The sequence below is a fragment of the Scyliorhinus torazame genome, chromosome 4, assembly GCF_047496885.1.
Source record: "Scyliorhinus torazame isolate Kashiwa2021f chromosome 4, sScyTor2.1, whole genome shotgun sequence".
Taxonomy (NCBI): domain Eukaryota; kingdom Metazoa; phylum Chordata; class Chondrichthyes; order Carcharhiniformes; family Scyliorhinidae; genus Scyliorhinus; species Scyliorhinus torazame.
In genome coordinates this window covers 197,985,493-198,011,111 of record NC_092710.1, presented here as the reverse complement: position 1 = coordinate 198,011,111, position 25,619 = coordinate 197,985,493, and the positions used below count along the sequence as shown (strand labels likewise).

At 45.6% G+C, this 25,619-nt stretch overlaps 1 protein-coding gene across 6 annotated transcripts in view; it reads left to right on the top strand.

Moving 5' to 3' along the window:
• supt3h (SPT3 homolog, SAGA and STAGA complex component) overlaps positions 1-25,619 on the top strand; it is a 622,281-nt gene that overhangs the window by 104,024 nt on the left and 492,638 nt on the right. Inside the window, exon 2 of one of the 6 annotated variants that reach the window (XM_072499080.1) lies at positions 3,529-3,651. The exons of the other annotated variants lie outside the window; for them this stretch is intronic. The gene's annotated coding sequence lies outside the window, so the exon portion shown is untranslated. The remainder of the gene's footprint in view (positions 1-3,528; positions 3,652-25,619) is intronic. 6 annotated transcript variants of the gene reach the window in all.

Here is a 25,619-nt window from a genome sequence, read left to right as displayed (position 1 = left end):
TTGGACACTAAGGGCAATTTATCATGGCCAATCCACCTAACTTGCACATCTTTGGACTGTGGGAGGAAACCAGAGCACCCGGAGGAAACCCACACACACACTGGGAGAATGTGCAGACTCCACACAGACAGTGACCCAAGCCGGAAACGAACCTGGGACGCTGGAGCTGTGAAGCAATTGTGCTATCCACAATGCTACCGTGCTGCCCAGCCAGACAGGGCTGCCCTGTTTCTCCACTTTTGTTTGCCTTGGCAATAGAGCCACTCTATAGCTTTGAGGACGCCTAGTCAATAGAGAGGTATTAATCGTGATGTGGTGGAGCATCGGATATCTCTTTCTGCAGGTGACCTACTTCTTTATATTATGGACCCAACCCTTTCCGTCTCTCTAATACATGTTTTTTGTTGCTTCGGGTTCCAAGTGGCCCACAATAGGACCTCAGTTAAAAAGTTGAATTACTGAAGCCTGATAAATAATGTTAAAACGGACCTGCAGAGATGGAACAATCTTCCTCTATCTTTAGCGGGAGAATTCAAAGAATTAAAATGCATGAACTTCCCACGTTTTTATTTCACTTTCAATGAGTCTCCATTTTTCTGCCCAAATCCTTTTTTATTAAGGTTAACAAATTGATATCTGCTTTCATCCATGTGTTCAGTTGAGCCTAATTCAGTTTAAGGTGTTACACAGGACGCAATTGATCAAGGCTGGGATGAGTAGGTTTTCTCCAAAACGTTGAGGACAGATGTGATCGCAGTTCGCTTGTCCCAGCTAATCACACGCATATATTTTGGCCCTTCCCCAAACTCTCCAGCTTCTGGTCTTCCTTTTTTAGTACTATGTCGGAGATAATCCAGGTAGATTTAAACCCATGTCCGCTGGTAGCTATATATGGGATTTTGCATTCACTCGTGTTTCTGGGATAGAGGCAGACGTTGTCGCCTTTGCCTCACTGATAGCCCAGAGACAAATATTGCTCTGTTGGTGGTCTCCCATTCTGCTCCAGTGCCTCTGCTTGGTGGGGAGACTTACTGCCATTCCTACACTTGGGAAAAAAATAAAATTCACCATTAGGGGGTCTGTGGAGAGGTTTTACCTGAGATGGCAACCATCTATTTCCTTTTCTGAGAATCTAGACACTGTCAGCTGTTAGGAGGTTTAGTTACAGTGTTTAAGTTAATTATGGGTATTTGTTTTATATTTACTTGTAATTTCTTGCACTCTTGCGTTCTTGTTTGTTATTTGTTATTATGTAAAACTTCAATAAACATTTTGTTAAAAGAATTAAAATGCCAAGATGTATCTTGATGAGCTCTATTTGCTGAGCCACAATGATCAAATCATCCTTAATTTCTACTGTAGCTAAGCTCCAAATTCTATTTGTGGTAGAAAACTGCCTTTCCTTTTCCAGATGAATTTTTAAATTGGAATGAAAATTGTTCTTACGGATACTAAGTTTTTAACCTATAATGGTGACAGAAAAAGTCATTAAGCTCATCAGCTTTGAGCATCCTGTAACATACATTGGCTCGGAATTTCCCTGGAACTGTTCCTGCTCTGCTGCTATAACTTTGTTGTAAATGTGGCAGAATCCATGTTTGTATGCGTAAATGGGTTTTCCGTCGAATTTTTGAATATGCAGCAGCTGAGTGGGAGCAGCTCCAAGGAATTTCTTACCTGTAGAATTGATCCTGTCAAAACTACCTCTGTGACTGTAAATCACTAAGAAGTCTTACAACACCAGGTTAAAGTCCAACAGGTTTGTTTCGATGTCACTAGCTTTCGGAGCGCTGCTCCTTCCTCGGGTGAATGAAGAGGCATGTTCCAGAAACATATATATAGACAGATTCAAAGATGCCAGACAATGCTTGGAATACGAGCATTGGCAGGTGATTAAATCTTTACAGATCCAGAGATGGGGTAACCCCAGGTGAAAGAGGTGTGAATTGTGTCAAGCCAGGACATTTGGTAGCATTTTACAGGCCAGATGGTGGGGGATGAATGTAATGCGCCATGAATCCCAGGTCCCGGTTGAGGCCGCACTCATGTGTGCAGAACTTGGCTATAAGTTTCTGCTAGGCGATTCTGCGTTGTCGCGCGTCCTGAAGGCCGCCTTGGAGAACGCTTACCCGGAGATCAGAGGCTGAATGCCCTTGACTGCTGAAGTGTTCCCCGACTGGAAGGGAACATTCCTGCCTGGTGATTGTCGCGCGATGTCCGTTCATTCGTTGTAAATCACTTCAGGGCATCCTGAGGTTCCACTTAGGTGCTATGTAAGTGAGAGTTTACATGTTATTTTGGAAATAATTGGTTAATTACATCTGATATTGCTATTACCTAGCAGTTAGGGAAACTTGGGAAAAGTGAAAGAGAATACTTCACTGGTTAATCTCAAAACCTTTGCACCTTCAAGAGGACATATTTGCGTTGTTTGCCTTGAAACTGTCATAGGAGTGTAACCTACATTCTGAATTATCGATTAAATAGTACCTTTTTTTGCCAGACTGAAAGGATTTTTGCCAGAAAGGATTGCAAATCATGGACGATTGCTTCCTTTCAGTCTCAGTCAGGGTTTTTCAAAAGTCTGGGTTGCAACCCACAGGTGGGTCGCGGGAGGGATGCAGAGTGATCGGTGGCGGCACTCACGCGGTGGAGGCCCTGATCACAGGGGAACTGCCAATCCTGGCATTTAAGTTGAGACTGGCAGCTGCTACTGGCTTTTAAATGAGATGAAAAGAGGTTGTGTGCAGTCTCACCACCATAAGCGGCAGGAGTGAGCAGGCCGCATGCTCTGCACACACTTTTGATGTCATGCCCTGTAGGTATACGCTTTTGGCGGCAAATCATGGAGGAGAGCTTCTTCCATTTTCAAACTGCCAGCAAGCAAGGTAAGAGGACTGTGAAGTTGGATTAATTTGTCAGAAGGAAGAGACGGCTAGAGATAAAAATAGGCAGTGTACTTACTGGCCAGAATCTCACATCTGAATCCGCTGGAGAGAGCTTCACAGGAGAATCCACGGTGGGGCAGATCAGTACTAGTGTTAGCTCTGTACGGAGCTCCAGGGCCTAGTTCTGAACAGCGCTCCAGGACCTCTGGTTAACAGCCTACAAAGAAGAAATTTAACTCTGGAACAAAGCAGTATATAGATAATTTCTTGCGGTATGGTTTTGTCAATTGTGCCAATACAAATAAGGATGCAAAGCCCAGGTGTGTTATATGCGGCGAAGTACTGACACATGAGAAGAGAAATTTCAGATTTTGAATCAGAAGTGGTGGGTAAAAAATTCCTTTTGAGGTTGAGACCCAAGAATCAGTTAATAACTTACAGCAGACTTCAAATGAAAAGACTAAGCTGCTGTACCTGACCTGTGACAGCACATTAAAAACACGCCAAAAATCCATGGGTCTGTCCGCATACTGGAGTAGCATCTCCCAGGAGTATCCAGTGCTGAGCAAAACAAGCATTTTGTTGCCATTGCCCTTCACAACGACCTATATGTGAGAGCTTGGATTTTCTATTCTCACAGATGAAGACAAAGAAAAAGGGACTGGCTGAAGTCTGCATCTGATAAGCGCATTTCTCTCTCGTCCTGTGAACCTGATTGGAGTGCGATCATGAGGACCAAGCAGGCTCCCCTTTCACATTAAAGGTAAGCAAACGTGGCATGGGTCACGGAAATCAGCCAGCGGGGTTGAGAAGGTTGGCTGGAGTGGGTCCTGAAGGTTGGCCAGTTGGCAAAATTGGTCCTTGGGGGGGAAAAAAGTTTGAAAAACACTGGTTTAGGCAATACTGAGTTCATGTCATATGTGGATTATGTCAGGACAATGAAACTTGGTTATCTAATCAATAGGATTGCTTTTTGAAATGGAGCATCCTTTATCAAACATCAGCCTGGTGCCCCTTTATTGATGAATATTGTAATTATTGTTACAATTTGTCTTCACTGGGGAAAAGACCCAATTGTTTCCCCCATCAACCAAAGAACATTCCCTTATATGGGGAGATCGTATAGTGCGCAGACATGAAGAACATCTCAAACAATGCCTTCATGGATTTATTTGGGCATTCTGTTCAACAAAGCACTGTGCAACATGATCCTTGGAAGAAAGAAATTTATTTTACAATAGATTTCCATTTAGAACAATCTTAAAATACATTCTAGAATATAATCAGAAGCATTGTATCACTGCTGCAAATTGTTTTTGCAGTAATCATCTGTGAAGATATGCAAGGAATGTTTTTGCTAAGCTCTTTGTAGATCTAGCTAACCTGCAGCGGTAAATCTATAATTGAACTTGGTTGAAGTGAACATTGTTCATTAAGTCTACTTAACCCAAGTCTAATTCACCTTAGACGTAACGGTTCTGAAGAAGTGAAATGCAGTAAGAGGAGGGAAACACATGGTTCGATTGTGGCTGTGGCATAGGATAAGAGCATTTTTGGGATATGCTGTTACTTTGCCAAAACAGAAAGTGCTTTTATCTCATACATATCTTTAGGTATCTGGGTAAAACACAAGTCAAAACTAGAAAGTGCATCAAATAGCCGTTTTATCAGGATTTTGTAACCTGTAAAAGCACAAATGACATAGTGCTAAATGCATATTTTTGAATTTAAAGCTTTCACATGCACATTGAAAAAAAGCATGACTTGGTTTGTGAATGATATAGCCATGATTTGTCTTTGTTCTGCAAAATGTGGCCCTTCTAAAAGGCTACATATTTCCACCCTTTCTTCATCCCAGCTCTGCTGGGCTCCAAAAATCCATCCAGCATATATGAAAATTATTCATTTGTCATAAAAATGGCAAATTGATTTAATCAATTTCATATCTCTGGTCTTTACTTTCTGCTCTTTGTTCATCTTCTTACCTGTCCATTTCTATCCTCCTTTAAAGTTTCATTCCTTATATTCACTGTTTCCTCCTTAAATCACTTATCACCAGTCATTACTAATTGTTCTCATCATGCGTAGTTCTTGGGGAGGCGGTGGCATAGTGGTATTGTCACTGGACTAGTAATCCAGAGAGCCATAGTAATGTTCTGGGGTCCTGGGTTCGAATCCCACCATGGCAGATGGTGAAATTTGACTTCAATAAAAAAATCTGTAATTAAAAATCTAATGATGACCATGAAGCCATTGCCGATAGTTCACTAATGTCCTTCATACCAGGTCTGGCCGACATATGATTCCAGACCCACATAGCGATGCGATTGACTCTTAACTGCCCCCCACCTCAATTCAAGGGCAATTAGGGATGGGCAACAAATGCTGGCCAGGCAGCGATGCCCACATCCCAAAAACGAATTTAAAAAAAATGATCTTGCTGCTTCTTTCCCATGGGTGAACACCGTGAAATATCCAGGCTTCAGTTGTGTTCTGAGACGAACTTTCCCTCATTCTCAAAGAACTTTCAATCAGTCTGCAGTGTCAGCATAGCGTATTACCACACTGAGAAAGGAAAGAAAAGAAAACGTTATTCTTCATTGTGTCTGATCCAGGAACAATACTGTCCAAAAGCTGTTTTTAAACAAAAATGCCGCAATCATCTTCTCTTTTCATTAAATATGCTATGACATTCTAGGGAATTGGGGAAAAAGGTCGGCCTGTCTGAATGCTTCGGCCTTCTCCCAAGTTATTCCAAGCTTTGAGAAACAGATTTCTTGGACTGAGTTTGTGGGGAGCTGGGATTCCTTACATATTACTTCAGCTTTGTTGCTGAATTGTTTAATTATCTTGAAACCTCTTTTGAATGTATGCAACAGCAATTATGTAGTAGTAAATGTATTTGCTTCTGGAACATTACATACAGTGAAAATACTTTCTGGTTTAAAGATGTTTTACACTTTTTGCAACATCTTATTGAGAACACAAGTAAAGTTCATACAATCTGTGCAGTACTGTATGTTAACTCTGATTCCATGAGACCATATATGTGCTCAGAAACATTTAGTTCCTGAGTTCAGGCTTGGTTCTTCCAGAGAACCCTGTGCATTGAAACCGTATTACCATTCAGGTTTCACCTCGTAGTCATAGTTCAGTATTTTATTTCCACAAGTATACTTTTGAACACATTTTTATTCAGAAAGGGCACTGACTTCCTATGTTTTAAATATCTGGTTGAATTCACTTGTGAGTTTCAGCCCTACCCTATAATTAACAAGTTGATTTCCATGCTTAGACCACCTTAATTTCAAAATGAAATTGTTATTTTTACATCATGTTCTTATAATTGTAATTCTGACATAATTATTACAGCATATGAAATTATATCTGAAATCATTGACTATTGTTCTGATGCCATCAGCATTTAAACTAGAGTGTGTAAGAACTTGTATTTAAGCTAGAGTGTGTAAGAACTTGTATTTATGTTTTCTTTATCTTATTTCCAAATTTATTCTCTTTGCAATAAATGCATAAAGTACCGTTTCTTCCACTATTCTATGTAATTGCACTTTATCACACCTTTCACATGTCCACAGCTTTTCACAAACTATAAATTACCTCTGATGTGCAGTCACTATTTAAGTGTTTTAATTGGGTTTTGACATTTTGTATGTCACAATTCATATGTTACATTTTACATAACCGCCCAAAAAGAGGAAGAAACAAAAAACGACCAGGAAATAAATGGAGATAAAAGGCGGTCAGAAGTCAGTGCAGATATTTACATACAATTGCTTTCCCTCCTGCTGTGGCTGGGATCCCCCCTTTGGTCGGCGTACCTTTGTTGCAATTCCGAGTATGGCCCGGGCACGTATTTACAGATGTCTATTTACAGTTTTGATCCCTTGTCCTTCTCGTTTTCCTTGCGTGTCCTCCTTTTTCCCCCTCTTTCCTTTACATCTTTATCCAGTGACTCGCTTGTGTTAACCCACCCCCACCCCCTTACTGTATTGGTTGCTGGCTGCGAACAGATTTTGGAACAAGTTGGTGACCCTCTGATGGCAAATTTTATTTTCTCCAGTTTAAGAAATTCCGACAGGTCGGACAGCCAGTCTTTGGGTAGTGCTGCCGATCGTCAGCCCAGCAGGATTCTTTGGCCAGTGATCAGGCATGCAAAGCCTAGGGCGTTGGCCCCCCTCCCCATGAAGAGATCTGGCTGGTCTAAGACCCCGAACACCGCCACTTTTGGCATGGCTCCACCCTCACTCCCACAACCCTAGACATTGCCTCAAAAAGGTTCGCTCACTACCCAGCAAGTCTGGGGCAAGCCCAGAACATGTGGGTATGGTTGGCTGGTCCCCCCTGGCACCGTTCACATTTGTCCTCCACCTCCCCTCGTCCTGTCTCCACCTTTACTGCGGGAGTAAACCTGTGGTTCTTGGAGATGGCGGCCATGGTGGACATTTTGGTTGGACCAAAGTGTTGCCTCATTTGGTATCATGTCTGGGGCGTGGCTACAACCACTGGCTAGAACCTACTCATTTGGGTTCTGGTTAGGTATGCACTGTGCACCACCTTTAGCTGCTTTAGACTAAGTCCTGCGCATGTGGAGGTGAAGTTTGTCCTAGGTAGAGCTTCGACCCAGAGTCTTCCCCTTTTTCTATGCATAGTTCCTCCTCCCTTTTTTCCCTCGTCTTGTCCAGGCGGGAGGGTACCTCCTCATCTCCAAGGAGGAGTGTGTATCTCCTCCAACAGTCACCCGCACAGGTCCCCAAAGTTTCCCTTCCCTATGTTTGCAGCAGTTCTTGGACGAACGAATGTTCTGGTTTCTGGGGGTACGTCGCTGTTTCCTCCGGAGGAAGTTTTTGACCTGTCTATACCTTAGCTTGCTTCCTGTTGGCAATTGGAACCTCTCTGTGAGTTCCCCCAGGGTCGCTACTCTGACGTCGATGTACATGTCCCTAGCTGTCAGTGTCCCCTCGTCCTGTCTCCACCTTTACTGCGGGAGTAAACCTGTGGTTCTTGGAGATGGCGGCCATGGTGGACATTTTGGTTGGACCAAAGTGTTGCCTCATTTGGTATCATGTCTGGGGCGTGGCTACAACCACTGGGCTTCTCGAGTGCTTGGCCGGGGGAGGATGGGAGAGCATTTATGAGTAGTGCTTGGAGGGATGTCCTTATGCAGGAAGTCTCCATCTTAACCTATTCTGCTTCCGATTCCTTCACCTGTCCCCTCACTCTTTCTGCTTTGGTGGTAGAACTGTAGGTTTGGGAGGGCCAGGCCTCCCACATTTGTTTTCCTTTGTTGGACCACTTTTTAAGATCACATGCCGTGTTATACTATGTTGGAAAAGGCCTTGGGGTTGTAGATCGGTATGGGTCTGAACAGGAAGAGGAACCTGGGCAGCTTAATCATTTTAATTGTCTGTATTCTCCCTGCGAGGGAAAGTGGGAGTAGGCCCCACCTCTGCAGGGCCCTTTTGAATTCCTCCACCAGACTTGTCAGGTTCCTTTTGTGGATCCGTGTTCAGTCGTGGGCTACTTGGATCCCCAGGCAGCGGAATTTGATCTGAGTTTGCTTGAATGGCAGTACCCCCAGCTCTGACCTTCCCCTGCGGGTTCACAGGGAAGATCTCACTTTTGCTCAGGTTAAGTTTGTAATCCGAGAAGGCTCCGAACAGCTTTAGGAGTTTCATTATCCCTTCCATGCTGGCCCGGGGGGGTTCGAGCTGTAGAGAAGCAGATCATCCGCATGGAGTGAAATTCTATGCTCTCTGTCCCTCCTTTGGATACCTCTCCACCCTTTGCCGTTCTGAGAGTGATCACCAGTGGCTCGATTGCCAGAGCAAACAGCAGCAGCGGCAATGGGCTTCCTGACTTGTGCCTTTGTGCAGCTGGAAGTATTCAGAGCTGGTGGTGTTTGTAGGTATGCTCGCCATGGGAACGCTACATAGTAGTTTCACCTAGGAGGTGAACTCTGGTCCGAACACAAACCGTTCCAGTATGTATCCCATTCGACTCATATTGAAGGTCTTTTCTGCGTCCATGGCGATGATCGCTTCTGGTGTTTGTCATGATATTCGGGTAAACATCATGCTGCAAACACACATACACACCGATGGACAGATCAACGGACCAATCAATACACACACAACACCACAGCCAATCACAGGCAAGAGCACACTATAAAACGGGGAACACAACACTTCCCGCTCATTCCAGCAGGAGACAGCTCAGGGCACAGACATCCACCATGTGCTGAGTGCCACTCCAAGATAGTGTTAGGAATAGGTCCACAGATTTAAGGGTTATGATCGAACCTCAGTAACCAGTTTACCACTAAATTTATGTTAGTAATAAAACTGAGTTGTACCATTCGCAACCATGTTGGTTCGTCTGTGTAGCAGAGCACCCAACACATCATAGTACCAGGATTGGAACCCGGTAACTGAGACCTACCTACGAATCCTCAGGAATCTGCCATCCTGTGCCATGGACACCGTCAGCACGCCGCAGCCGCTACAAATCGCTGGAAACCTCGGCGTCAATTGGAAGCTGTTCAAACAGCGCTTCCAGCTCTTCCTGGAAGCCAACGAAAAGGAGGGCGCTTCGGACACCAGGAAAATCACCCTCCTCCTCTACACGAGCAGCTCAACCTGCCAATGTTCCCCAATTCCGACAACCTCGCAGGGACGTGCGGACCATTCAGCCTCCTTACTATGAGTCGTGCCCAGACGATATCCAGACCAGTGACACAGACGACCGGGACGCCTTCCGTGTTGCGGTCATTGATAGGAACCGGATGTCTCCAGCCAGGACCCACCAGCCGTTGCAAGTGAACAGTGTCAATCCGGGTGATGAATGGTGTGCCACCCTAACGGTCAACCGATCACCGATAACATTCCGTCTGGACACTGGCGCCTCCGCCAACCTCATAGCATGGTCAGCCTTCTACGCCATGAAGGTCAGACCACCAATTCGGCCATCCCGTTGAAAGACGGTCGACTACAAGGGAAACGTTATCCCGGCTGAGATCCTGCCAGCTCCAGGTGACACACAATACACACACGGCCACACTGTCATTCAAAATAGTCGGATCATCAAAGGACTCCCTGCTAGGTGCACAGGCATGCAAGGTTCTCCACCTCGTGCAGCGGGTCCACGCTCTGTCTCCAGAAGGCACATCAGACTTCCCGGATGCAGAATTTAGGGCACAGCTTCAATCGCTCCTCGCCCACAATCAGGAGGCATTCGAGGGCATGGGCACAACGCCCTACACCTACAGAATACGGCTCAAACCGGACGCCACCCCGGTCATTCACGCACCTCGCAGGGTCCCAGTGCCACTCAAAGACCGCCTCAAGCAGCAGCTGCAGGATCTCCAGGACCAAGGGGTGCTATCCCGGGTCACGGAGCCCACGCCATGGGTCAGCTCCATGGTGTGTGTTAAGAAGCCCTCTGGCGAGCTCCGGATCTGCATTGATCCAAAAGACTTCAACAACAACATAATGAGGGAACAATACCCCATACCCAAACGGGAAGAGATCACGAGCGAAATGGCCCGGGCTAAAATCTTTACAAAACTGGATGCCTCGAAGGGTTTTTGGCAGATCTAACTGAACCAGTCCAGCAGGAAGCTCTGCACCTCCAACACTCCTTTCGGCAGGTTCTGCTATAACAGAATGCCATTTGGCATCATCTCGGCATCCGAGGTCTTTCACAGGATCATGGAACAGATGATGGAGGGCATCGAAGGGGTGCACGTCCACGTGGATGACGTCATCATCTGGTCCATCACATCACAGGAGCACATCAATCGTCTCCAGCGCGTCTTTGCGCGGATACGGGAAAACGGCCTGCGCCTCAACCGAGCCAAGTGTTCTTTCGGCCAAACTGAGCTGATGTTTCTGGGGGACCACATATCCCGGTCAGGGGTCCGTCCGGATGTAGACAAGGTGAGCGCCATTACAGCCATGCCGCAGCCGGCAGACAAGAAAGCAGTGCTACGCTTCCTAGGCATGGTCAACTTCCTGGGGAAGTTCATTCCCAACCTTGCATACCACACGACAGCTCTGCGCCACCTAGTCAAGAAGTCCACGGAGTTCCAGTGGCAGCACACACACCAGAAGGAATGGGAGGAATTAAAATTAAGCTCACCACAGCCCCGGTATTGGCGTATTTCAACACCTCTCGTGACACTAAAATTTCGACTGATGCCAGCCAGTCCGGCATTGGGGCGGTACTCCTACAGCAGGATGACACTGCGTCATGGGCCCCGGTCGCCTATGCCTCGCGGGCCATGACCCCCACAGAACAGCGCTACGCGCAGATCGAAAAGGAGTGCCTGGGTTTGCTAACCGGAATAGACAAGTTCCATCTCCCCCAGTTTACTTTTGAGACTGACCATCGCCCCCTGGTCAGTATCATACATAAGGACCTGAACGAAATGACTCCTCGCCTCCAGTGCATCCTACTCAAACTCATGAGGTATGACTTCCAACTGGTCTACACCCTGGGAAAGGACCTTATCATTGCGGATGCCCTATCTAGAGCAGTGAGCACACCGCCCGATTCGGAGGGGTTAGTCTGTCAGGTCGAAATGCAGGTGGCCTTTACATCGGCAAATCTGCCAGCTGACGACTCCAGTCTGGCCCGTATTCGCCGGGAGACTGTGGCTGACCCCCTTCTACAACGGGTGATGCGCCACATGATGGGAGGGTGGCTCAAAGGACAGTGCCCGCAGTTCTACAATGTCCGAGACGACTTGGTCATCATTGATGGTGTCCTCCTAAAGCTGGACCAGATTGTGATTCCGCACAGCATGCACAAGCTGGTCCTCGACCAACTACACGAAGGACATCTAGGGGTCGAGAAGTGCAGACGGAGGGCCCGAGAGGCGGTATACTGGCCGTGCATCAGTGATGACATTGTCAATATGGTGCTCAACTGCCCCACCTGCCAAAGGTTTCAGCTGGCGCAACCTCCTGAGACGCTTCAGCCCCATGAGCTGGTGACGTCCCCCTGGGTGAAGGTGGGTGTGGACCTTTTTCACGCGCTCGGCAGGGACTATGTATTCGTCATTGATTACTTTATCAAACTATCCAGAGGTCATATGCCTGCACGATTTGACATCGTCCACTGTCATAAGGGCCTGCAAGGACACCTTCGCTCGCCACGGCATTCCGATTACTGTCATGTCGGACAATGGGCCCTGTTTTGCCAGCCAGGAATGGTCATCCTTTGCTGCTTCGTATGGCTTCCCACACGTGACGTCCAGCTCGCTGCATCCCCAGTCCAATGGAAAGGCGGAGAAGGGCGTTCACATCATCAAGCGGCTCCTCTGCAAGGCTGCTGCTGCCGGATCGGATTTCTGCCTAGCCCTGCTAGCCTATCGCTCGGCCCCACTAGCCACTGGCCTCTCACCAGTCCAGCTGTTGATGGGTCGCGCCCTCAGAACCACTGTGCCATCCATTCTGGTACCCACAACCAACCATGCTCCGGTACTGCACAGGATGCAATAGCAGCGCGTTCGCCATGACACACATGACACACGGGCAACTGATCTTCCCGCCCTGGCGTCTGGAGACGACGTCCGCATCCACCGACCAGAAGGTGGCTGGTCAGCACCTGCCGAAGTTCTCCGACGCGTGGCTCCCCGTTCGTTCCTGGTTCGCATGCCTGATGGCTCCACTCGCAGGCGCAATCGCCGGGCTCTTCGCCTACTTCCACGCTCGCTATGGGAACTTACACCGGTACCACGCCCTCCTGTTGTTCCTGATGTTGACTTCGTGGAGCTTCCTGCCACCATGCCCGTTCTGTCGTCGCCCGTGGCCAGGCCCATTCCTCAGCCAGTGGATCCTGACCCACCCTTGAGGCGGTCAACCCGAATCCGTCGCCCACCTACTAGACTGGACTTATGAGCCTGTTTGGACATTGAACTCATAATACCACTTGTGTTAATATGTTTCTATTTTTCCTTGTCGTTACAGGAGTTTGTTTTGTCGTTCAACATTTCATCGTCCTTTGTTTATGGGACAACCTCGTTGCTATGTCGCACCTGACATTGCCCCTTGTATATAGTTTAGCCTCATGTACATGCTGTTGATATTGCACACACACACACACACACATTCAGCTGCACTCAGTACACATCTCTATTTATAACCACATAGACACATGTTCTTGTAAAAAGGGGGGATGGCATGATATTCAGGTAAACATCATGGTGCAAACACACATACATACTGATGGACAGATCAACGGACCAATCAATACACACACAACACCACAGCCAATCACAGGCAAGAGCATACACACTACAAAACAGGGAACACGACACTTCCCGCTGATTCCAGCAGGAGACAGCTCAGGGCACAGAGCTCACAGCAAGCCACTCCGACATCCACCATGTGCTGAGTGCCACTCCAAGATAGTGCTCGGAATAGGTCCACATATTCAAGGGTTATGATCGAACCTCAGTAACCAGTTTACCACTGTAAATTTATGTTAGTAATAAAGCATAATGGTTAGTTGTACAATTCACAACCGTGTTGGTTCGTCTGTGTAGCAGAGCACCTAACACATAAGTGTTCTCTTCCCAGATGGGGCCATTATCACACTTAGCAAGTGCCTGATGTTGGCTATCAAGTGCCTGCCCTTGACAAAGCCCATCTGGTCTTCCGTGACTACCTCTGGCACGCAGCTCTCCAGTCATTTTTCTGGGGCCTTTGCCAGGATATTTGTGTCTATATTGAGCAATGAGATGGGCGTGTAGGACCCCCATTCCATCATGCTTTGTCCTTTTTAGGCATCAGCAATATCGAGGCTTGTGCCAGTGGCAGTGGCACGGTGCCCCTAACCAGCGACTCTGCGAACATCTCCAGCAGGTGTGGGGCCAATGCGGGCACAGATTTTTTGTAGAAGCCCACCGGAATCCATCTGGCCCCGGCGCCATCCCCACCTGCATGGAGTTGACACTCCATGATTTCTGCCAGTTTTAATGGTACTTCCAGGCCTCGTCTCTTCTCTTCCTCCACAACCGGCAAGTCCAGTCCATCGAGGAACTATTTCATCCCCATGCCCTCCCTGGGGAGGCTCGGAGTTGTACAACCCCCGGTCAAAGGCCGCGAAGGCCTCGTTGACCCTTTCTGGCATGGCGACTAGTCTACCGCTGCTTTCCCGAACCTGGGCTGTTTCCCTCATGGCTGCCTGCTTTCTCAGATGGTGGGCCAGCAAGTGGCTGTCTTTGTCTCCATGTTCGGAGTCGACCAGCTCTTGCCTAGCCACCCTCTCCTTCCTATCTTTGCGAGCCTTGTATGCAGTAGTTTTCCCCCCCTACACTGCCTTCAACGCCTCCCAGAACGTGGAGGGTGAGACCCCCCCCCCCCCCAATTCTGGTTGTTGATAACATAGCCATCTATGGCCTGTGATATCTGTTTGCAGAATGCCTTGTTGGCCAGGATGGCTGCGTCCAGCCTCCATGGGGGGGTGTTGTGCCTGGCTCGTCTCAAACTCACATCCATGTAGTGTGGAGCATGGTCGGAGATTACGATCACTACATTCTTTCCCCAAAGAAGTTGATTCTAGTATTTACCTTATGTACCTGTGAGAAGAAGAAGAACTCCTCCCCTGGGGTGTGCACCTCCATGGGTCCACTGCCCCCATCTGTTCTGTGTACACGCCCAGTTCCTTCGCCATGTTTGACCTTTCCCCAATTTCGGACTTTGGCTGTCTGTGGGGTATCTCTCACTATCTCTCCCTATCTCTCGCTCTCTCTCGCTCCTTCTCGCTCTCTCTCGCTCTCTCTCGCTCCTTCTCGCTCTCTCACGCGCTCGCTCTCTCTCTCTCTCTCTCTCTCTCTCTCTCTCTCTCTCTCTCTCTCTCTCTCTCTCTCTCTCATTCCATCTCTCACTCTCTCTCACACTCTCCCTCCCCGCAGTTGGTCCTTCTTCCTCAGGTGGGTCCCCTGGAGGAAGACTACATTGGCTCTCACACCTTTCAGGTGGTCCAACACTCTGGATCTTTTCACTGGGGTGGCGGGTTTAAGACCCTTGACGTTCCAGGTGACTATTCTAATGGGAGTTTCTGCCACTCCCCTCCTGCAGGATCAACCAGACTTAGCATGTGGACATGCACCTGTGCTCCGGGGTTTCCCTTTGTCCAAGGGCCAACCAAGGTGGCCGCCATCATTGACTATGCCGTGTGGATGTGCCCCTGCACTCCAGGAATTCCCTTTGTTTGGGGGCCCTCCAAAGTGTTTGTGTCCGGTGCCTTTGTTTTCCTTGCTGCCATGTGCAATCTGTCTTGACCAGTTTATTGCCCCTCCCCCACTCATCCCTCAGCTTTCCCTGGTTTGTCACTCCTCCTCTTTCTCCCCCCCCCCTCAGTTATTCCCTCCCTATTTACCCCCCCCCCCCCCATTTTACCCCCATCTAAAAAAAATTCCCCCCATCCCCCCTTCCCCACTTGTCGGCAGGTACCCTCTCCCCATTGGGAGGTGTGCCGGGAGGTGTGCTAGCTCACCCGCTCGTGTGGTAGTGCCCCTCCAGGTCAATCTATATACCTCTCCCTGACCGATGCATGTCTCTTCCCCCCCTTTCCTTCTCCTCCCTCCTCTGGTGACCAATAGCTCTCAACCCCCCCTTTTTGAGACTCAACTTCAGATTTGAAGACGAGGAGGTTCAGTCCCGTGCAAATGGTCTCTACATTTTCTGTTGACCGATACGATGAAATGTCTGGGTCACTGCTGGTTTTGTTGCCTTCCCAGCCCATGCATATGCTCAAATTCATCTGGTTCCGTCGGTGTGGTGAAATAGTGCTTCCTGCTCTGGAAAGTCACCCAGAGTACAGCATCTCAAACCGCACACTGTTCTTACAAAGATAAGCCTTGGCTTTATTAAATTCAGCCCGGCGCTTGGTCAGGTCTGCCCCAATGCCCTGGTACGCCTTAATCGAGAGTCCCTCCCATTTACAGGACCGTACCCAGTTCGGGATCATTTCCCGGTCTTGGTACCTCTGCAGCTTTGCACTGTGGCCTGTGGCTGCTCCCTGGCCTTGGGCTTTGGCCAGAGTGACCTGTGGGCTGTGTCCTCTTCTGGGGGTTCGTGGAGGTTTTCCCCTCCAACAGCTTGCCCAACATCTGGGCCACGTACTCCATAGGGTTCCTCCCCTCTGCCCCCCGGATAGGCCCACGATGTGGAGATATTGGCGGGGCGCTCTATTTTCTTGGCCCTCGACCTTCCCCCTTAGTGTCCCTTGTATTGCTACCAACCTTGCCAACTCTGTCTCCAGTGAGGCGATCTGATCGCGCTGGGTTGATCGTGGCCTTCACCAGCTCTCTGATCGTCACCTCTTGCGACTCTAGATGCTGCTCCATCTTTTCCAGCAATGCTTGAAAGGTCCTCTGCTAATGCCACTTACACTGTTGCCACCATTTCAAGTTTGATGCCGTCTTTGAGTTCTTGTGTTAGGAATTCCATCCATTAATTTATTGGGAGGTAGCCCGGGACGTCGTTGCCCCACCTCAGACTTTATCTAGGCTGTTACTACCTCTGCATCTCTTCAGCTCCTCAGGTTGTTGTTGCCTGAAATGTTTTGTTCATGTTGGAGGAAGGTGGGTTTTTTCCCCGCAGGTTTAGCGGGCTATTTTGGGTTTAAAATGCCTAATTTAGTTTCCAGAAGGAAAGTCACCTTTTGTGCGTCTGCTCAGCATATCCCGTCACTTGAAGTCTTGCAGTCACTATTCGAGTTGCCATTAAACTGTCACTAAATGCAGTTACCATTTTGTCATTGTGACTCCGTATTCCACCATTTTGGTGCATTTGAGTAAGAAAGTACTCGCGTCTACATAAATGTTCATTTATATCCTTTGGACATCCCAAGGTACTTTGCGGCCAATTAATTAATTTTGAAGTGTAGTCACTGTTACCTTGTTTGCCAATGCGGCAACCAATTACCACACACATCAGTGCCCTAAAATTAGCAGAAGTCCATGGTCAGTTAGCTTTGTTTTTGATTGAAGGAGGAATGTTTGTCAGGACATGAAAAGGATTTGGTGTTTTTCAGAAATTGTGCGATCGGATCTTCACGTCAATCTATCACTGCAATACTCAGCAACAACATGGATATGCACTGCTCGCAAAAAATATAAACAAAATATATTAAAACCTTCTCTATAATGCATGCATTTTCTGGAATGTAACTCTGTGATTCAGATGAATGTATATGACGTCTCCGATTCAAAGAAGGCACATTTCTGAAAGCTTAAGATTTTAAATTTTGCTCTCTCGACATGGGCATGTAAGCAAGTATGAAGATAACAGCTTGTGACTGAATGCTGCTCGATACAGTATGTAACTTGGGAATTTGGTAAGTGAGGGAATTTTAACGGTTAATCTCTTTTTCTAAAATCTAGTCAAGTTTTCATTTAAGAATTTAACTGCAATTTACTGTTAAGTTTATTTCAGTCTTAGTCAGGGATACACAAGCTCCCTGATGGAGAGGCAACTACAGTTAGTTAATTAGGTAGCCAGTTAAAATTGGTTTCTATAGCTAGCCATGCCTGACTCAACCCTGGAAAATTTCAGGCAGTACTAATACAGGTGGACTTACTGAGCACTCAAAGCAAGCAAGTACGAAGGTAGCAGCTTGTGACTAAGTGCAGATCATGACAGAGTGCAAGCTTAGGAATTTGGCAGTTGAGGGAATTTGGTGCAGTTACGGAGGAAGTGCGGAGGTGCTGTTCTGACCTTTTTTTTGACAAAAAGGAGTGGTCCCTGAGAGGGAGCTAGAGATCAGCAGTTTGAGAACTGAAGCACAGAAGCATTAATGTGGTGAGAAGATTGGTGAGTGTTTAGTGCGTTTAAGTTTTGTTTCTCCCTATAAATGGGGGCAGTAGTTTAAACTGGTACTGGGCAGATATAAGTTTTGAATTAAATATATAGCTTAACTAGTTTTTAAAAATAATTCATTAGATGTGGGCATCACTGGCTAGGCCAACATTTATTGCCCATTTAGGTGGCACAGTGGTTAACACTGCTGCCTCACAGCTCCAGGGATCCGGGTTCAATTCCGGCCTCGGGTGACTGTGTAGAGTTTGCACTTTCTCCTCGTGTCTGCGTGGGTTTCCTCCGGGTGCTCCAGTTTCCTCCCACAGTCCAAAGATGTGCAGGTTAGGTGGATTGGCCATGCTAAATCGCCCTTTAGTGTTGAAAGATGTGTCAGTTAGGTGGGGTTACAGGGATACAGGGGGAGAGGGCCAAGATAGAATGCTCTTTCAGAGGGTCGGTGCAGACCCGATGGGCCAAATGGTCTCCTTCTGATTCATTCCTAATTGCTCTTGAGAACGTGGTGGTGAGCTGCCTTCTTGAACTGCTGCATTCCATCTGATGTAGGTACAGCCATAGTGCTGTCAGGGAGGGAGTTCAAGATTTTGACCCAGTGACAGTGAAGGAATGACAATATAGTTCAGAGTCAGGATGATGAGTGGCTTGGAGGGGAGCTTCCAGGTGGTGGTGTTTCCAGTCATCTGCGAGATGTGTCGTTGGGCAGACTTTCTGCCTGCAGCTAACAACTTCAGCTAAACAGCTTGTGTGTGTAGTACAGATCGATACAGAAGAGTTTTAACCCCTTCAGCACTTAGATAACTAAAGTCTTTAAAAGTAATTTTGATATAAGGTCTAAAAACTACACCCTTTCAACCTTGAGTACGCTTGAAGGGCTAAATGGCCATGCCTTCTGACTCTTATGTCCTTTCTATATTGCCATAACATATTTTTTGACCATCCCTGCTGCATTGATAAGGTGATGATGGGCCCTTTCTTTGTGATGATGGTGTCATACTTGTGCTAGCTACAGAATTCCAGGTTATTGACACAATGGTAATAAACAAACATCACTATACGTTCAAATCAGAATGCTCTGGGTCTTAGAGAGAGACTTGAAGGTGATTTGTGTTTTCACAGTGTCGTGTTATTCACCCTGGGGTTACACGGACTGCAACACGATGCAGTTAAATCATCAAGCATACACAAAACGTATGTGTTGGTTCAATAAGATTTATTGAACTTCAGTAACGATGCACATAGCTGCCTGTGGGTTGACTCTCTACTACTCTAAGTAAACTAACATTAACTATCTAGATCAGGCTAGCTCTGATCCACGTGTAGAAGGTGCTGAATGATTTGTACACCCTGACTGTCAATACAGTTGTCACCCAGTGGAAAGAGGCAGAGTGCTGATGCCTCGTGTGTTTTATAGTTGGAAGCCGCCCTTTGGTGTTCTGTCTGGTGATTGGTTGTGTTCTGTTCTGTATGTTGATTGGCTCACCTGGGTGTCTGTCACTGCCTACTTTTACCTCATGATGTGCATGGGTGCATATTATGACATCCCCTTTTTAAAAAAAAATTGCCGGCTGCTTAGAGCATATACGACATATTTACAAAAGTAACAATATACAGCAATTGCTGAGTGAATGGATCTGTTCTATTTTTGTCTGTCTTGGTGGTGGAGGGTGCATGGGAGGGAACTATTTTCAAAATAATCTTGATTTATTGTGCAGTTCATCCTGCCGATTATATGTAGTGGTAGATATTGATTCCAATGGTAGAGGTTTCTTGCGAACTGCTCTGCTCTGTTCTGGATGTTGTTGTGGATGCATCCATCCAGGTAAGTGGTGTGTGTTCCATTGTACTCCTCACTTAAGCATTCTAGGTTATGGATAGAGTTTTTGAGGGAATTAGAAGGTGAGGCACTCGCGAGAGAGAATTATGCTTCTGCACTGCCACAGTGTTGATGCATTGCGTTCCAGTTAAGATTTTAGTCCATAGTGAACCTCTCAAGATTTTGATGGTGACGGACTTGGCTATTGTGGCACCATTTAAGTGTCAAGGGAATTGCCGTAATTTTCTCTTGTACTTACGTGGCACAAAACGGGCTGGTTTAGCTCAGTGGGCTAAACAGCTGGTTTGTGATGCAGATAAAGGCCAACAGCGCGGGTTCAATCCCCGTACCAGCTTACGCGATCAGGCGCCGGATTGTGGCGACTAGGGGCTTTTCACAGTATCTTCATACTTGTGACAATAAGAAATTATTATTATAATATAACTTTGCACTCATTAGTCCAAATTTGGATGTTATCCAGGTGCTGGCATGGGCTGCTTCATTATTGGCCTAATTGTGAACAGCGTTGAACACTGGACATCAGTGTTTGTTGGCCTCCCACAGCAAGGACCATTTTCCTCTATGTGAGGTTAGTCCACAATTACAAGGTTTTCACTTTGATTCCCATTGACCTCAGTTCTGCTCAGGCTTCTTGGTGGCATATTTTGATGAATGTTGTTTTGATATTGAGGATAGCCAGTCTTATTTTGTCTCTCCTCTGGCATTCGGTTCACGTCCGTATCTGAATCAGGACTGTGTTGAGGTGTGGAGTAAAATATTTCTGTAATACACGAACAGAGCATTGATGAGCAGATTTTTGATAACCAGACTTCCATCACTGAGATAGAATTCAATAACACAGTTTGGATTATTAATATATCAAATAATATATTTGCTTTGGGCTTAATTCGTCATCTGTTTGTAAATTGTGGTTAAAATTGGACTAGTTTCTTGAAGTAAAGTTTGGTTCAAGTTTCCGCTCGTTCACCTAATTACAATTTAAAATCTTATGAATCAGTGGGATTGGACAAGTAGAACTTCACTTTTTTCCTTGAATTACAATGATTCCTTGATGGGTTTAAGAGTGGTAACCCTCTCAAGATTTATTAATACAACGAAAAATGGGGTTAAGAAACAAGACTAGTCAGTCACCTATGAATAGCCGGATTTTAAATAACTGAAAATGACATTAAAAATGGATACAGAGCCATTTACTAGTTTGATTGGTATATAACGTAGGTTTCTTAGCAAATGAACTATTTAAAAAATTTAAAATTTGCCTATTTGTACTTTTGAGCCTGAAAATTAAAGTTTAATTTTAAAAGCCTTTTCCAAAGACTAGAAATGGGAATACTATCTATAGTGATTAATTTTATTGGGGGTGTGGCATGTTTTTTGGGTTAGTACAAAAGATCTCTGAAACTTGTCACAAGTAGGCTTCAAAAGAAGTTACTGTGAAAAGCCCCGAGTCGCCACATTCCGCGCCTGTTCAGGGAGGCTGGTACGGGAATTGATTTGTGATGGATGTAGTTTACACTGAAACCTCTTGATCCAAGCACTGATTTCTCTGAGTTTCAATGAATACAACTCAAAACAAACTCCTTAACAAGTATACAACTTTCTTCCTGGATTTACTTGCAGTATGGGTAAACATTTGTTGACTGGTGAAGAAAGTGCATCTTTACTAGTAGACGTAAGCTCTGCCAACATGAATTTTGTCTTTCCTTGGGCTGCTGCTGCTGCCGAGAATTTATTTTTATGTCACATGTTTGAAAATAGACCCTGCAAAAATAGTTGGACTCAGCAGTGTGAGTTTCCTAAGCAAGTGTTCAACAGAACTATCTGCTCAAAATTGAGTTGATTGAAGTATTAACTATGTATTGCAACTCACCAAATGGTGTATGCAGCGTACACGACACAAGTGTTATTCAGAGGGAAAAGTGCTTAGGTTGTTTTGTAGACTATGTTGTTCAAGATCATGAGTGGGATCTGTTGAATTTAGTTTAAGAGGCTTGTGTGCACTAGTTTCTTTCAACGTACATTTTGGGCATTTTAACCCATTCTGATTCTGATCAGTCCAGGAAAACATGTGTTTTGCTGGACCGCAAGATGTGTATTTTCAGGTCATGCGTTGTAAAACTGAAGCTAACATTAGCATTATAATTACATTTGAACACCACTAGATTCTATGCTAATATAAATAATCTTAATCTACAGGAACAAGCATCTAAAATAGTATTTGAACTCAAAAATAATATATTTTTGCAGGCTACCCTCCTGCTATTCCATATTCCATTCCCTGATCTTTGTTTTCATCTTCTATAATAAAATTAAATAGAAAACCTGTTAAAGTAATTTTTTTCTTTCTACACCGTAAATTTGTTCAAGAAGAATCAAGACTTTTTGTCTACCACCTGACTGCACTTTGGAGATGGAACAACATTTCCAAAACTTGATTTTCATTGCTTTAAAGCTCATTTTGTTTCTCTCCAGCTAATCAAAAGTTTGCATTGCATCCAAACATAGAAGGACTGTGTTGAATAAATATAGGCATTACTGGCTGTTGGAACTCGATAACCAACAGGGGGTGATGGAACTGTAGTTGTAATATCACTGAACCAGTACTCCCGAGGGCCAGGCTAATGTGACAAGTGTTCAAATCCCACCCTGACAGCTGATAGAATTTGAAATCGGATGAATAATCTGCAATTAACAAGATAGTCTCAGCAACCATAAAACCTTTGTCGATTGTTGTAAAAACTCATCTGGTTCACTCATGTCCTTTAGGGAAGGAAATCCGCTGTCCTTGCTTGGCCTGACTCCAGACTCACAGTGCTGTGGCAAGCCACTCAGTTCTCGGGCAATTCGGGATGGGTAATAAATGGTAGCCTTGCCAGCAATGCCTATATCCCATGAAAGAATGAAGAAAAAAATACAACAGATGAGTAAATTTACCTACCTCAATTAAGAGTTTTTTCTGAATGATTTTAACAACTTCAAAAAAATCTCTGAATTTAGTGTTGCTGTGCAACTTTAAGATAGAAAAATACAGATCTCAGATCTAAGGTCCGCGACACGGTGACCCAACGGTTATCACTGTTATCTTGCAGGTTGCATTCCGACCTTGGGTGACTGTCTGTGAGGAGTTTGCACGGTCTCCCCGTGTCTGTGTTGGTTTCCTTCCACAGTGCAGAAATGTGCAGGTTAGGTGAATTGGTCATGCTAAATTGTCCCTTCGAGTCCAAAAGATTATGTTAGGTGGGATTACAGGGGTATGTTGGGGGTGTGGGCCTAGGTAGTGTAATCTTTCAGTGGTTCAGTGCAGACCCAATGGGCTGAATGCCTCCTGCACTGTAATGATTCTATGTTTCTATGATCTACAAGTCTCAGGATACTCTCCATGGGATGTTTTCTCCGTGGTTAATGGATTTAGTAGACAATATTTAAGAAAAATGTTTAGTTGCTGTGTGGTTAGCACTGCTGTCTCACAGCGCCAGGGATCCCGGTTCAATTCAGACCTTAGTTGGCTGTCTGTGTGGAGTTTGCATATTCTCCCTTTGTCTGCGTGTAATTCCTCTGGGTGCTCCAGTTTCCTCCCACAGTCCCAAGATGTGCAGCTTAGGTGGAATTGCCATGCTAAATTACCCCTTAGTGTTCAAAGATGTGCGGGTTAGGTGGGATTACAGGATAGGGCAGGGAGTGGGCCTAAATAGGGTGCTCTTTCAGAGGGTTGGTGCAGACTTGATGGGCTGAATGGCCTCCTCCTGCACTTAAGGGATTCAATGGTTCTATGGTAATATTCCATTTCAGTTGGTCAAATCTTTTTCCAAATCCGCCTCCCTCCATATCTACTTATTATGTGTGCTGTCAGACAACTAATGGTGCAACATTAATAATTTGAAACCATGGATAAAGCTGTAAAGTACATACTTTGATATGAATGACTAATGTGCAGAGGTGAACAATAGGTAATGTCTTTTGATTGGGAAAAATATTGGGAGAGGAAAAATTATTCCAGTAGCTGGAAAAGTGCACAAAAAATGTGTTTCTATTTTGCAAGTTTTCCAGGTTTTCGGCAATCACCATGTATTCTAACAGGACTAGACAGGGTAGAAGCAGGAAGGATGTTCCTGATGTTGGGTGTGTCCAGAACCAGGGGTCACAGTCTGAGGATCCGAGGTAAACCATTTGGTACAGAGAAGAGGAGACATTTCTTCACCTAGAGAGTGGTGAGCTTGTGGAATTCGTTACCACAGGAAGTAGTTGAGGCCAAAACATTGTATGTTTTCAAGAAGCAGTTAGATAGGGGATCAAATGATATGGGGGGAAAGCAGGATTAGGCAACTGAATTGGGTGATCGACCATGATAATGAATGGCGGAGCAGGCTAGAAAGGCTGAATGGCCTCATCCTGCTCCTATTTTCTATGTTTCTATCCTTTCCTTGGTAGACCTTTGGGATACTTCAAGCTGTACTATTTTTGCATTACTGCTCCTCTTAACTGAATAAATCAGGTTTTACTTAGTGCAGCACACAACATTTTCTGTGGTGATCTGGGTGGTTTACATGTATTAGATTGGAATAATTCAGTTCATGTTTTCTGCTCTGCCTGCAAATTTTAAATTGCTCCTTTGTCACTACAATTTAACATTATCATTGAATGAGGGGAGCATAAAGTGTGGAATATAGAAAAGGTATTTTGGTAATTGACAGACCATCTCTACTTTCCCTGTGACAAACTGTACCAAACCCAATTAATCCCTGGAGAGAATGGTCAACCGCAGGCGAACCTTTAAGAAACTAAAACACTGTTGAGTTAATTGAGCCAGGCACTTAAATATCAATCCAACCTCTAAACCATTGCATGCTCTGATCAATTGCATTTTACAGTTGTTTTAGTGGGTCTGGATTTGGGCACAGTAGAATGCCTAGATATGGAAAATGTCAGCAAATTGGAAAGGTTAAAACAGACCATGTAACCCTCTCAGTTTTCTTTATTCAGCTGGAAGAAAATGGGTCTGATTCCTTGCTGCATAGTGGGCTAAACTGCTGGCTTGTAATGTAGAACAAGGCAAGCAGCACGGGTTCAATTCCCGTACCAGCCTCCCCGAACAGGCGCCGGAATGTGGCGACTCTGGGCTTTTCACAGTAACTTCATTGAAGCCTCCTTGTGACAATAAGTTATTATTATTATTAAGTGTTTGGCCACCCCTGACCTAACGATTATCTGATTCTTTCACAGATACTTATCCAGCACAGTTTCAAATGTTTGAATCATAGCATTTATTGGATTGAGGGTAGTGTTTTGCTTGAAGCTGGATAACTTTGTATTTGTTCTCTAGTTCTGTGCTCATGTCTGACTTATTTAATCTGCTAACTTCCATAGTTTTAATCCTTCTTAACTATTTTAAAAAAAAATTATCCCTGCCTTTCACTGGGATCTTGCAGGAGAACCTTTCTTCTGAGCAAAAGGGAAGGACCAGTTCTCTGCAATTACCACATAAATCTCCTACTCAGCCATGCAACGTGCAAGAGAGAGTCATAGCCATTATGGCATAGGAGGAGGCTATTTGGTCCATCAAGTCCATGTTGGTTTACTGCAGGGCAAACCAGTCAGTCCCATTCCATCATTCTTTCCCGACTCTTCCTTCAAGTACCCATCCAATTTCCTTTTGAAATCATTGATCATCTCTGTTTCAACTAATAATAATCTTTATTATTGCCACAAGTAGGCTTACATTAACACTGCAATGAAGTTACTTTGCAAATCCCCTAGTCGCCACACTACGTCGCCTGTTGGGGGACACTGAGGGAGAATTCAGAGTGGAGATGGATTGCAAGGGGGATAGTAGAGCATAGTGTGTCCCTGTAAGGAATCCTGGGCCAGATATGGGGGGTATATTGCGCATATTCAAGAGGCTCGGCTCCCTTTCAGGATTGGGAATAGTGAGTATTTTGTGGTTAGCCCTTCAAGGGTGGGGGAGGGGAAGAACTGGGCTGGTGAGGCTGCCGTTCTGCCAGACAGGGATTAGTTTTCGCTATTTGGGGGGAACAAGTGGCCCAGGACTGTGCG